This window comes from Rhagoletis pomonella, unplaced genomic scaffold (genome assembly GCF_013731165.1).
Source record: "Rhagoletis pomonella isolate Grant_MI unplaced genomic scaffold, Rhpom_1.0 Rhpom_scaffold_00001, whole genome shotgun sequence".
Taxonomy (NCBI): domain Eukaryota; kingdom Metazoa; phylum Arthropoda; class Insecta; order Diptera; family Tephritidae; genus Rhagoletis; species Rhagoletis pomonella.
Genome location: NW_023458555.1, coordinates 112962061 through 112972084, shown reverse-complemented (window position 1 = coordinate 112972084; position 10024 = coordinate 112962061).

The window sequence follows — 10024 nt, the reverse complement described above, 5'->3', positions numbered from 1 at the left end:
TAGGCGCATGAGCTTAAATTTTCTTATAGTTTTGCGGATTAGGCGCAAAATATTCAATATAGCTGCTTAGCAGATTAGGCGCATAAGCTCTTTTTTTTCCTTTGTTGTTGTTTTTTGTTTTTTTTTGTTTTTCTTTTTAAATATTGCTTAGCGGATTAGGCGCATAAGCTTAGTTTGTTCGATATTTAACGGATTAGGCGAAAAATATTATATTTTCATTTTCTTGGTAACTAGAGGTGTAAACATGTCTCGAACCAGCTATGGGGGATCGTGTGATCCCTTTTGCAGGCGGCGTAGCCATTTGTCAAATTCGAGGCGCCGCCCGCTACTAAGGCACGATTTATCCCACTTACAAGCCCGCTCTTGTAAGATAACCTCTCTTAGCACCACATTGTTTTATTTTGATTTTACTTTTTTGTTTGTTTGTTGCCCTAGTAGGCTGTTTTTTTTGTTTCACGTTTTTAATGTGTATCTTATGAATTTTTTTCCCACTAAGTGTGGTAACAGAAACCTTATTATCCTTGCTGACTATTTCTTTTTTATAGAAGGGTCTCTGTTTTCCTTTAATTTGCTTGTCTTTGACGTATATAACGTCGTTTTCCTTATAATGTTTTGGTAGGGTCCTTTTCTTATTGTGTCTTTTTATTTGTGCTATTTGTTTTTCTTTTAAGAGTGTTCTAATAAACCTATTCATCTTTCTGCTCTTATCAAGGAGTTCTTCGTAGTTACAGGCTTCTGAGCGATTGAAGAATATTTCGGATGGGTTCTTGGTTGTGTCGGAGTGAACTGAATTATTATAACGATCTACGGCTATACTAACGAGTTCTTTGGTCCTGAGATCTGTGTTTTCCGCCTTTAGGCATCTATAAATTTCTAATAGTGTAGAGTGGAATCTCTCAATTTGGCCATTTACCTCGCTCCTCTGAGAAGGAGTGCGGTAAAGCTGAATTCCTAAAGATTCTAATAGATTCCGTATTACTGGGGTAATAAATCCACGTTCGTTGTCTGTAACTAAAATTTTTGGGGTTGTAAAATAGTGGAGAAGTTTCACTATTTTTTGTTTAAGGTGCAGGGTTCCTTTGTTTTTAATATGGAAAAGCTTTGCAAATTTCGAAAACTTATCAATAGAACTTAAAAATTTCTCTCCTTGAATCTCAAAAATATCTATATGAAGGATCTCACATGGTCGTGAGGGGATTGGTGTAACTTGTAATTCTGGCTTATTAGGATGCCTATCGTACTTACTAAGCTTGCAGGTTTCACAAGCCAGCACATATTTCCTAATCTGGCTGCTCATTTTCGGGAAGTAGTACTGCTCTAAAATCTGTTTTCTATTCTCGCTAGCATTGCGGTGAGCTCTTTTGTGCTCCTTCATTATTACCTCGCATACTGCATCTGGATTTGCCAAGTCCTTAACCACCGTCTGCGCTATACGAATTTTATAGTTGGTGAAATCTTCTAAATACACCTTTTGAAGTAAACCCAATAAATTTTCTTGAATTTTGATACCATTTACTACATTTGGGTTTAGTTTTTCCTTTAATATTGTGGTGAGTTCTTCTTCAGAAGCATTTTCTTTCCCTACGTAGTGGCGTGAATGTCCAGGATGTGGTTCTTCGTAGATTTGAAGCCCTCTTCCAAATATTATTTGATTCCTGAAGACGTTTAGTGGTGCCTCGACGAATGGAATTAAATCTGTATTATCTTGATCCGCGCTATGAGCCGTATCGCACGTAGATTCGCCCACACTTGCAGCATCGGGATCTGATCCCATAGTTGCAGCTTGGCTAGCGACCTCGGATGCAGGGAGGATAGAATCCGTCAATTGATTTACTTGTGTTTTGAGTCGAGAAAGGGCATCGGCCACGACGTTTGACTTCCCAGGTTTGTAGACAAGCTCATAATTGTACTCCTCGATTCGGGATTTCCAACGCTTAAGCTTAGCGTTGTAATTCCTATTGCTAAGGGAGAAAGTTAACGGTTGGTGATCCGTAAATATGCGTATTTTTCTTGCACCATATAAATAATTTCGAAGGTTATCTAACGCCCAGACTATGGCGAGCATCTTCTTTTCATTCATCGCATAGCCTTCCTCTGTGGTCGTAAGACTTCTCGAGATAAACGCTATTGGTTTGTCTTTACCGTCGTAGTCTTGAGACAGTACTGCGCCAATTGCTTAGTCAGAGGCATCGGTTGTTAAGTTAAACGTCTTTTCAAAATTGGGAAACGTTAGGACCTCTGAAGTGGTTAACACTTCCTTGAGGTTCTCGAATGCCTTAAGGTCGTCTTTATTTAGTGTTATTAGTACTTTCATGGATTGGGTTGCTTTGACTTGCGCATGCTCTCCCCTCGTAAGGTTGGTAAGTGGTTTCGCGATTTTCGCATAATCGCGGATAAACTTTCTGTAATAGGATGTTAGCCCCAGAAAACTTTTAAGCTCCTTCTAATTTGAAGGTGGCAACAGGTTTTTAATTGAATTAATTTTTTTCGGATCAGGTAATATTCCTTCCGAGGTTACGATGTAGCCCAGGAATTCTACACTTTTTTTCAAAAATTGCGTTTTTTGAAGGTTAAGTTTGAGCCCTGCGGCTAGGAGTCTGGAGAGGATTGTTTCGATGTCCTTTAAATGGGTGGCCTCGTCTTTGCTAAAAATTATTATGTCGTCAATATACACGAAACAAACGCGACCTATGAATTCCTTGAGGACATCATCGATCATCCGTTGGAAGATCGAGGGTGCATTTTTAAGCCCGAAGGGGAGCCGCAAAAATTCATATTTGCCATTCATAGTAGAAAACGCCGTTTTCGGAATGTCCCGCTCCTTCATTGGGATTTGGTGGAATCCTGAAGTTAAATCTAGTGTGGTAAAGTATTTGGCATCACCGAGGCTAGCGATAGTGCCGTTGATATCTGGAATCGGATATGTATCGGGGATGGTTACGGTGTTCAGCCTTTTGAAATCGATTACCATGCGGTATTTCTTCTCCCCGTCTGAGCCAGATTTTTTTTGGGACAATCCATATGGGAGAGTTATATGGGCTTTTCGAAGGACGAATAATGCCTTCTGAAAGGAGTTCTTGAATTTGCCTCTCGACCTCGCCGCGCATGTTGACGGGGTATGGGTAGCTTTTCTGCCTGTACGTTGGTAGCGATCTCTGTGCACCGATCAACTGGACCAAATAAATTTTCGTATCTATTCAATATGCTGTTGAGTTGCTTTCTTGTAGAGTCAGTGATATAAGGATCGAGAGGGATGCTTGCGTCTATACTATTGACATTCTGTGCTTCCTTTCGCTTAAGGGGGAGCAATATGTCAGGTTTCAATATAAGGAGGTTTAATTCCCTGTCTAGGACGGCTTTGATTTCCGTAAGTGTGTCATCGCCTATATTTCCATGGAAGGATGTGAGTCTAGGCAGGACAAAAAATGTAGTAGGCAGGCCCTTTCCTACAAACTTAAAAAAATTTCCACAAATTTTCCTGTCTACCAAAATTTCCCCCCCCGCGGAAGTGACATGGAATGGTTTATCCACTGGTCTAGTGTTTTGGGCGATACGTTCGCTGATGTAGTTTTTATTTGCTCCCGTGTCCACTAAAAACTCTAAGGTGCCATGATCCCGCGTATCATATTCTAGATATGGTACGCCGGACACGAGGCTCCTATTGTAAAATTTACCTGATCGCATACTTGCTCGTTACTTAATTCGTTGGAAGCATTTTCTACCACATCTTCGTCCCCTGGAACTAAATGGAATAGCTTTTGCTGTTTGCTACCACTTTGTTTTGAGAGTCCCGTGGAAGTTGAACCTGTCTTCAAGCCATAGTATCTTGGGAACCTTGGACTAGAGGTCTGTCGGGTTTGGGAAGATTGATTGGTATCTCTTCTTTCGGCTCCTGATATATTGTTATTACGCCAGCTTTGTGTCGATTGGTTGCTGCCCCTAGTTTCCCCTGAGGATGTGTAAGAGGGATAGGAACCCCCCTGATTTGTGGTTCTTCCTGTGTATCCTCTGTTTGTCTGTGTCCCATTATTGTATCCCGATTGGCTTTGTGCCGGATTTTGCAATTCCTCGGTAAAATCTCTGTTGCCCCTCGAAAAATAACGCGATGCTGAAGGTTGATATGCATCGCCGAACATTCGGCCACTTCTGTTTAAAGCTTGTGGAGGGCGGTAGATAGCGTTTCGTCTATCCACGTTTAGGAAGGTAAGACATGAGGAATATGCTTCGGGTAAGGATTTTGGCTTCTGCATAAGTAACAGAGTCGGAAGATCACCATTTAGCCCCCTAATAAAAACATCCAGAGCCCTACGCCGGTGTGCTTCCGTTAATGCCTGGACGGTTTCCCCATGGACGTATTTGTCTGTATTTATAGTGTTGATCATAAGTGACAACTGCTTATTGATTTTAGCATAGAATTCCGAAACTTTTTGGCGACCTTGTGTCATGAGAGTAAGTTGTTGATCCAACGTCTCTATATCCCTGGAATCTGCGTAATGCAGTGACAAAATTTCCTTAATTTTTCGCCAGTCACTCTCAAGAATGTTATGCGACACTAGTGCAGCATCGGCTGCACCCCTAGTTTTGCACCTGATGTGCCTCAGAATGGCCCTATAGATTGGTTTATGCCGTACAACCTGGTAGTCATTTAAAACCTGCTCTACGCTATGGACCCAGGAGGAATAATGCTCCCTGGATCCATCGAACACTTGAAGCTCCTTCACGCAGTCTGGCAATTAAGAAATTTCCCTAAGTTCGTCCTCCGTCCGAGGACTTGTCAGTGGCTCTTCCACCGGACGTGTTTCCGGGTCCGCGGACTGCCTGCGAACGTCCTCTACCTGGCTCTCTAGCCTTTCTAGATTCTCACTGAGTCCTTGTAAGGACTCATCGTTGGTCTTCGACTCTACACTTTTGAGCCGTTCTTCCAACCTTCTCAGTTGTGACAGAATGGCGTTCACTGCGCCATTCATTTCCGTCATGGATCTCTTAAATTCGTCCGCGTTCATGCTGTAACGAGATTAAAGGTTATCTTTTAACAGTTTGTATACTTACAGAGTCCAATATTTCATTGGAGTATTTGCTTTTTCTATAGTGTACGCTTCTCTTCACAGATTTAAATTATTTAATTTCGCATAGAACTTTTGCGTTCTCACAGTTTTTATTTATATTCCTTAATTTTTCCGGATTTTATGGGGAACCTTTTTTTTCACAGTTTTTGTTCTATTTCAGTTACTTTCGCATGGAGCTACTAAGTGTATTCTCACAATTTTTTCACAGTTTTTACTTATATTCTTTCTTGTAGTTTTTTCCACAATTTTTTTTCGGATTAAGGCGGAACGTTTTTTTTTTCCTTTTTCACACCATTTTGTTTTTTTACTGACTTTGGCGGACCCTGCACCGAACCGCTCGGGCGCCAGTTAATCTCTCGTGTCGCGAGAGATATAAAAAATTAAAGGTGCGGCGAACCCACTGTTCGCCGATACTATTCAACTGTACGTCCTACTACTATTCAACTGCACGTCCCAAAATTAACTGCCAAAACATATGAATTGACTTACTGGCTAACCTCTTACTCCTAACTACTTATGCTAAGGTTGCAGTTCCCGCATTTCGCAAGTTGGGGCTTGCGCGTGCAGACAGGAATTGCTTATATTGCAATTCCCATGATTTCAATAATTCCGATACTTGACCTGATCGGTGGTTGCGCGTGTGCCGCGTCAGCAAAGTTACTAAGTGCAACAATATGGTCACATGCCTGGCAACGTGAGTAAAGGGTGCGCCATTGATCGGTATTGGTATTACAGGTAAGATAACTTAAATATATCAAATAAAACACGGGCTGTAAACGTATAAAAAATCTTAAACAACAAATATAACATTGCTTAACTCTTCGATTCCGTAGCCGACTCAGGAGTTGACCGGACCCTCTAGAGTAAAAAGCCCCCTTCCTATAAGGGATAACAGAAATTTTCTAACAAAAATAATAACATAAATAAATAAATAGAAAAGTAATTACTTAATCTTTTTTCTTTCGAAAAAAAAAATTGTGCAAAGAAAAAAAATTATCAGCTTTTAAAATAAATAAAACGATTTATCAGAGAAGTTTCTTATCTCTTCAAAAAACGGGAATATAAAACATTTTTTTTTTTAATTTAAAAAAAAATTAAAAAAATATATATAAAATGGCTAATCAAAATAATTTAATTAGGCCACCTGTACTAGGTAAAACCGACAACAAGAGCTTCGGCATAAATTTTGCCTAAATTGGCAAACATTTTTAGAACCATGATAGCCCAGGCCATAGAACTGAACGGACCGAACTTAATTCTAAACGCTCTTAACAGTAACATAAACCCGATAATAACATACCAAACAATAGAGGAACAGTTTAGAGATAATATGAGCGAAATGGATAAGATTCCAGACGTAGTACGCTCACTACGGGAATTTTCAGGGAACGCTTCATAGTTTAGCTCCTGGAAAAAAGCGTAAAGCGTGTTTTGAGTATATACGAACCCTCAAACGGCACGCCCGCTACTTTTGCATCTTGAATGTAATCAGGAACAAGATAATAGGAAAGGCAGACGTAGCATTAGAGTCATATAACAAGCCTTTAGACTGGACAGCAATTTCTCGTTGCTTGACAACTCACTATGCAGACAAACGGGATATAGGTGCGTTAGAATATCAAATGACTTGCCTCGTACACGGCAGACTAACAATAAATTAGTTCTACCAAAAAGTATACTTTCACCTTTCACTTATGCTAAACAAAATAGGATGCATGGAAGCAGGAGAAGAAGCAGTTCACTTATTGACAAAAAATTATAGTTCTAAAGTCCTAAAGAACAAAAAACCTACCCGAAGCTTTACACTTTTGCCTGAAACTCGAAAACCAAAACCTTAGAGCCTAGCACGCCAACAGTCAATCTTTTAACGCTCCGTCAACCTCTCGACAACAGTTTATTAAACCAGAGAACACTTTGGCACTAAATCAACAAGCTTGACAGATAAAATTACATCCTGAACTAGCCCACCTTCCACAACCGCTCCCAAATTTTAATCTATATAACTATCAGCGAAAACAACAAAATTATAACCCCCCTAACCTCCAACAATTTACAACTCAAATGCCAAACCAATTTAACCAGCAATATAGGTACCAAAATCAAAATCCGTCCAACCAGCAACAAAACCATCCACCGCCAAGACCGCCAAAACCACCTCAGCTCATGGATGTTGAAGTTTTCCTAAGAACAAATGCCATAAATTACGCGAACATACCAAATCCTAAGGTAACAGGTTTACGACCCATAAGTGCATCAACAGAAACGAAATTCAGCCGAAAGTTCAGAGAAACTTTCATGTAAATACAAACCCAGACCCTCCCGAACAAAATTATCAATATAATGAGTACGATTACGACTATCAGAGCAATGAGTATGACCAAACATATAATTCTGCACAATCCTAAGAAACTGAAGAATCCCAAGATCTGGTAGACATCAATTTTTTAGACTAAATAGCTCTTCGTTGCCTTATTTCAGATGCAAAACGAAGAGCGGTGAAATTTTACAAATATTAGTTGATACAGGTTCCAATAAGAACTATTTTTAGTAAAAAATCCCTAAGATAACAATAAACCCTTTTACGGGAATTAAAAATTAGCAACTATCAGCAGTAATATCATGGTGAAATAAACATAAGGTGATGTCACTTACATAACCTCACTTTTTCTGCATGCCAATTACGGGCATGCATTTTGGGGTAGAAGAACAAGGGGATTAGGATTATTTTTACTACTTTTTGGGTACTATTTCCAATACATACATATATCAGTGGGCCCCACACCAGTTAAATGAAGCTTGCATCAATAAAATATTTTTTCTGTAAACCAGTGTAATTACAATTTCATTTTTTCCCTCAAAAGAAATTATTATTAATAAAAATTTTATTATTTTCGATCAAATATATTGATTTTAATAATTTTTATTCAGTTAAATTTTTCTACCTTAAAATTATTATTTGTAAAACTTAAAAGGCCACTCGGTCGTACCACACACATATGATGAAGGTTAAAACCTAAAAAATAAGGACTATTTTCCGTCTTTCATTTATTCATATTAAAATAAATTAAATTATACCGTTCTCTTTATTTAATTATTCTTAAATTCTAATAAAAATTACATATTAGCCCGTATGGAATTTTATTTGTATTGCTTCCTTAAGTTCTGAAGTGCGTGCTTATGCGTTCTTAGTTTTTAAATATCTAAACTTTAAAGGGAATTTTATTAAGACTTTATTTTCGTTACCATTTTGAAATTACATTTCTGAATTCTATCAGTTATATTATATAATAATTGTGCGTTTAAATTATTAGACCAAAGTGCATTATCGTAGCCATCCGAGGCACTGCCCCAATAATATGTTGGATATGTATAGTATATATTTTAATTATCGCTCAAATTTTCCAATGAATTTGAAACGAAAGGTCAAAGCAAAAGCGAAACAAAGAAACAGTGATACCTGCGTGATTGTTTACTCCATTTTTTGTTCCATTTTGCCCAGAAAGGAAATTGGAATAAATAGAGTAGGCATTACTGTAACGCTGGTATGCCGAAATTGCCAAAATTATAACAACCACCCCCCTAAGTGACAACAGCTTATTATTATTTCACCATGCAGTAATACATACTATAGAAAATTGTATGGTTGTATGGAGCCCAGGACATTAACGCAATACAAATCCGCGACGAACATATGAACGATTTAGAAAGAAATGAAATTAAACAACTAGTGCAGAAGCACCGAAAGGTATTTTCAGATCCCAACGAAAAACTCAAATGTAATAGCGGAAATACGCACAAACTCAGATACGCCCATTTATTCCAAATCCTACCCTTACCCTATTAGCCTCAAACAAGAAGTAGAAAAACAAATAAACCAATAAACCATACAACTCACTAGTATTGGTTGTTTCCAAAAAGGACGACGAATCAGGTGAAAAAAAAATTCAGACTGGTTATCGATTACAGAAAATTAAATACGGTTACAAATGCAGACAGGTATCCGATACCAGAAATAAACGAAGTACTAACGCAATTGCGAGAAAATCGAGTATTTTCAGTAATCGACTTAAAAAGCGGTTTCCACCAAATTCTCCTTAATGAATCTGACGTGGAGAAAATAGCTTTTTCAGTGAACAACGGTAAATATGAGCTCACTAGACTTTCGTTCGGACTAAAAAACGCCCCGCAATATTCCAACGAACTCCAGACGACATATTAAGATAATATATAGGCAAAATATGCTATGTCTATATGGACGATATAGTAATAATCAGTAAGGACGAAAAATCGCCCTCTGACCATATGACAAAATTTTTGACACACTTAACGAAGCAAATATGAAAGTTCAAGCAGATTAATGCGAATTCTACAAAAAGGAAGTTTAATTTTCAGGATTCATCATTTCCTCTGCTGGATTTTCTACAAACCCTTCCAAAGTTCAAGCAATAGCCAATGTTTTTTATCCTAAAACCCTTAAGGACCTAAGATCAAATCTAGGACCCTCAGGATACTAAAGACGGTTTACAAAAGAATACGCTAAATTACCAAAACCACTTACAAATCTACTTAGAGGTGAAGAAGGCAGAATATCCAAAAAATATCTTGAAAAAGACCAATATACAATTTATCGATGAAGCTCAAACAGTATTCAATAAAATGAAATCAGCTCTTATTACAGTTCCCGTTTTGGTCCAAATGGACCAAATTTGGTCCAGTTCTTTTCGTTTGCTCCATTGGTCCAATTCTTTTTAAAATGGTCCATTTCATAAGCCTTTGGTTAAGTTATTATGGTCCTTTCACTTCATGCAATAGTTTTGCGTTTTCCATTTTTTCTATTTAATTGATGAATAGTCATGTCGGCTGGGCGGGGTTCTTGCCTTCACTACTGTTCCCTGCGCCATAGCAGAGAAGCAGTCATGCCTTGTCAAACGTCTTAACGGACGGACACAGTAAAAAAA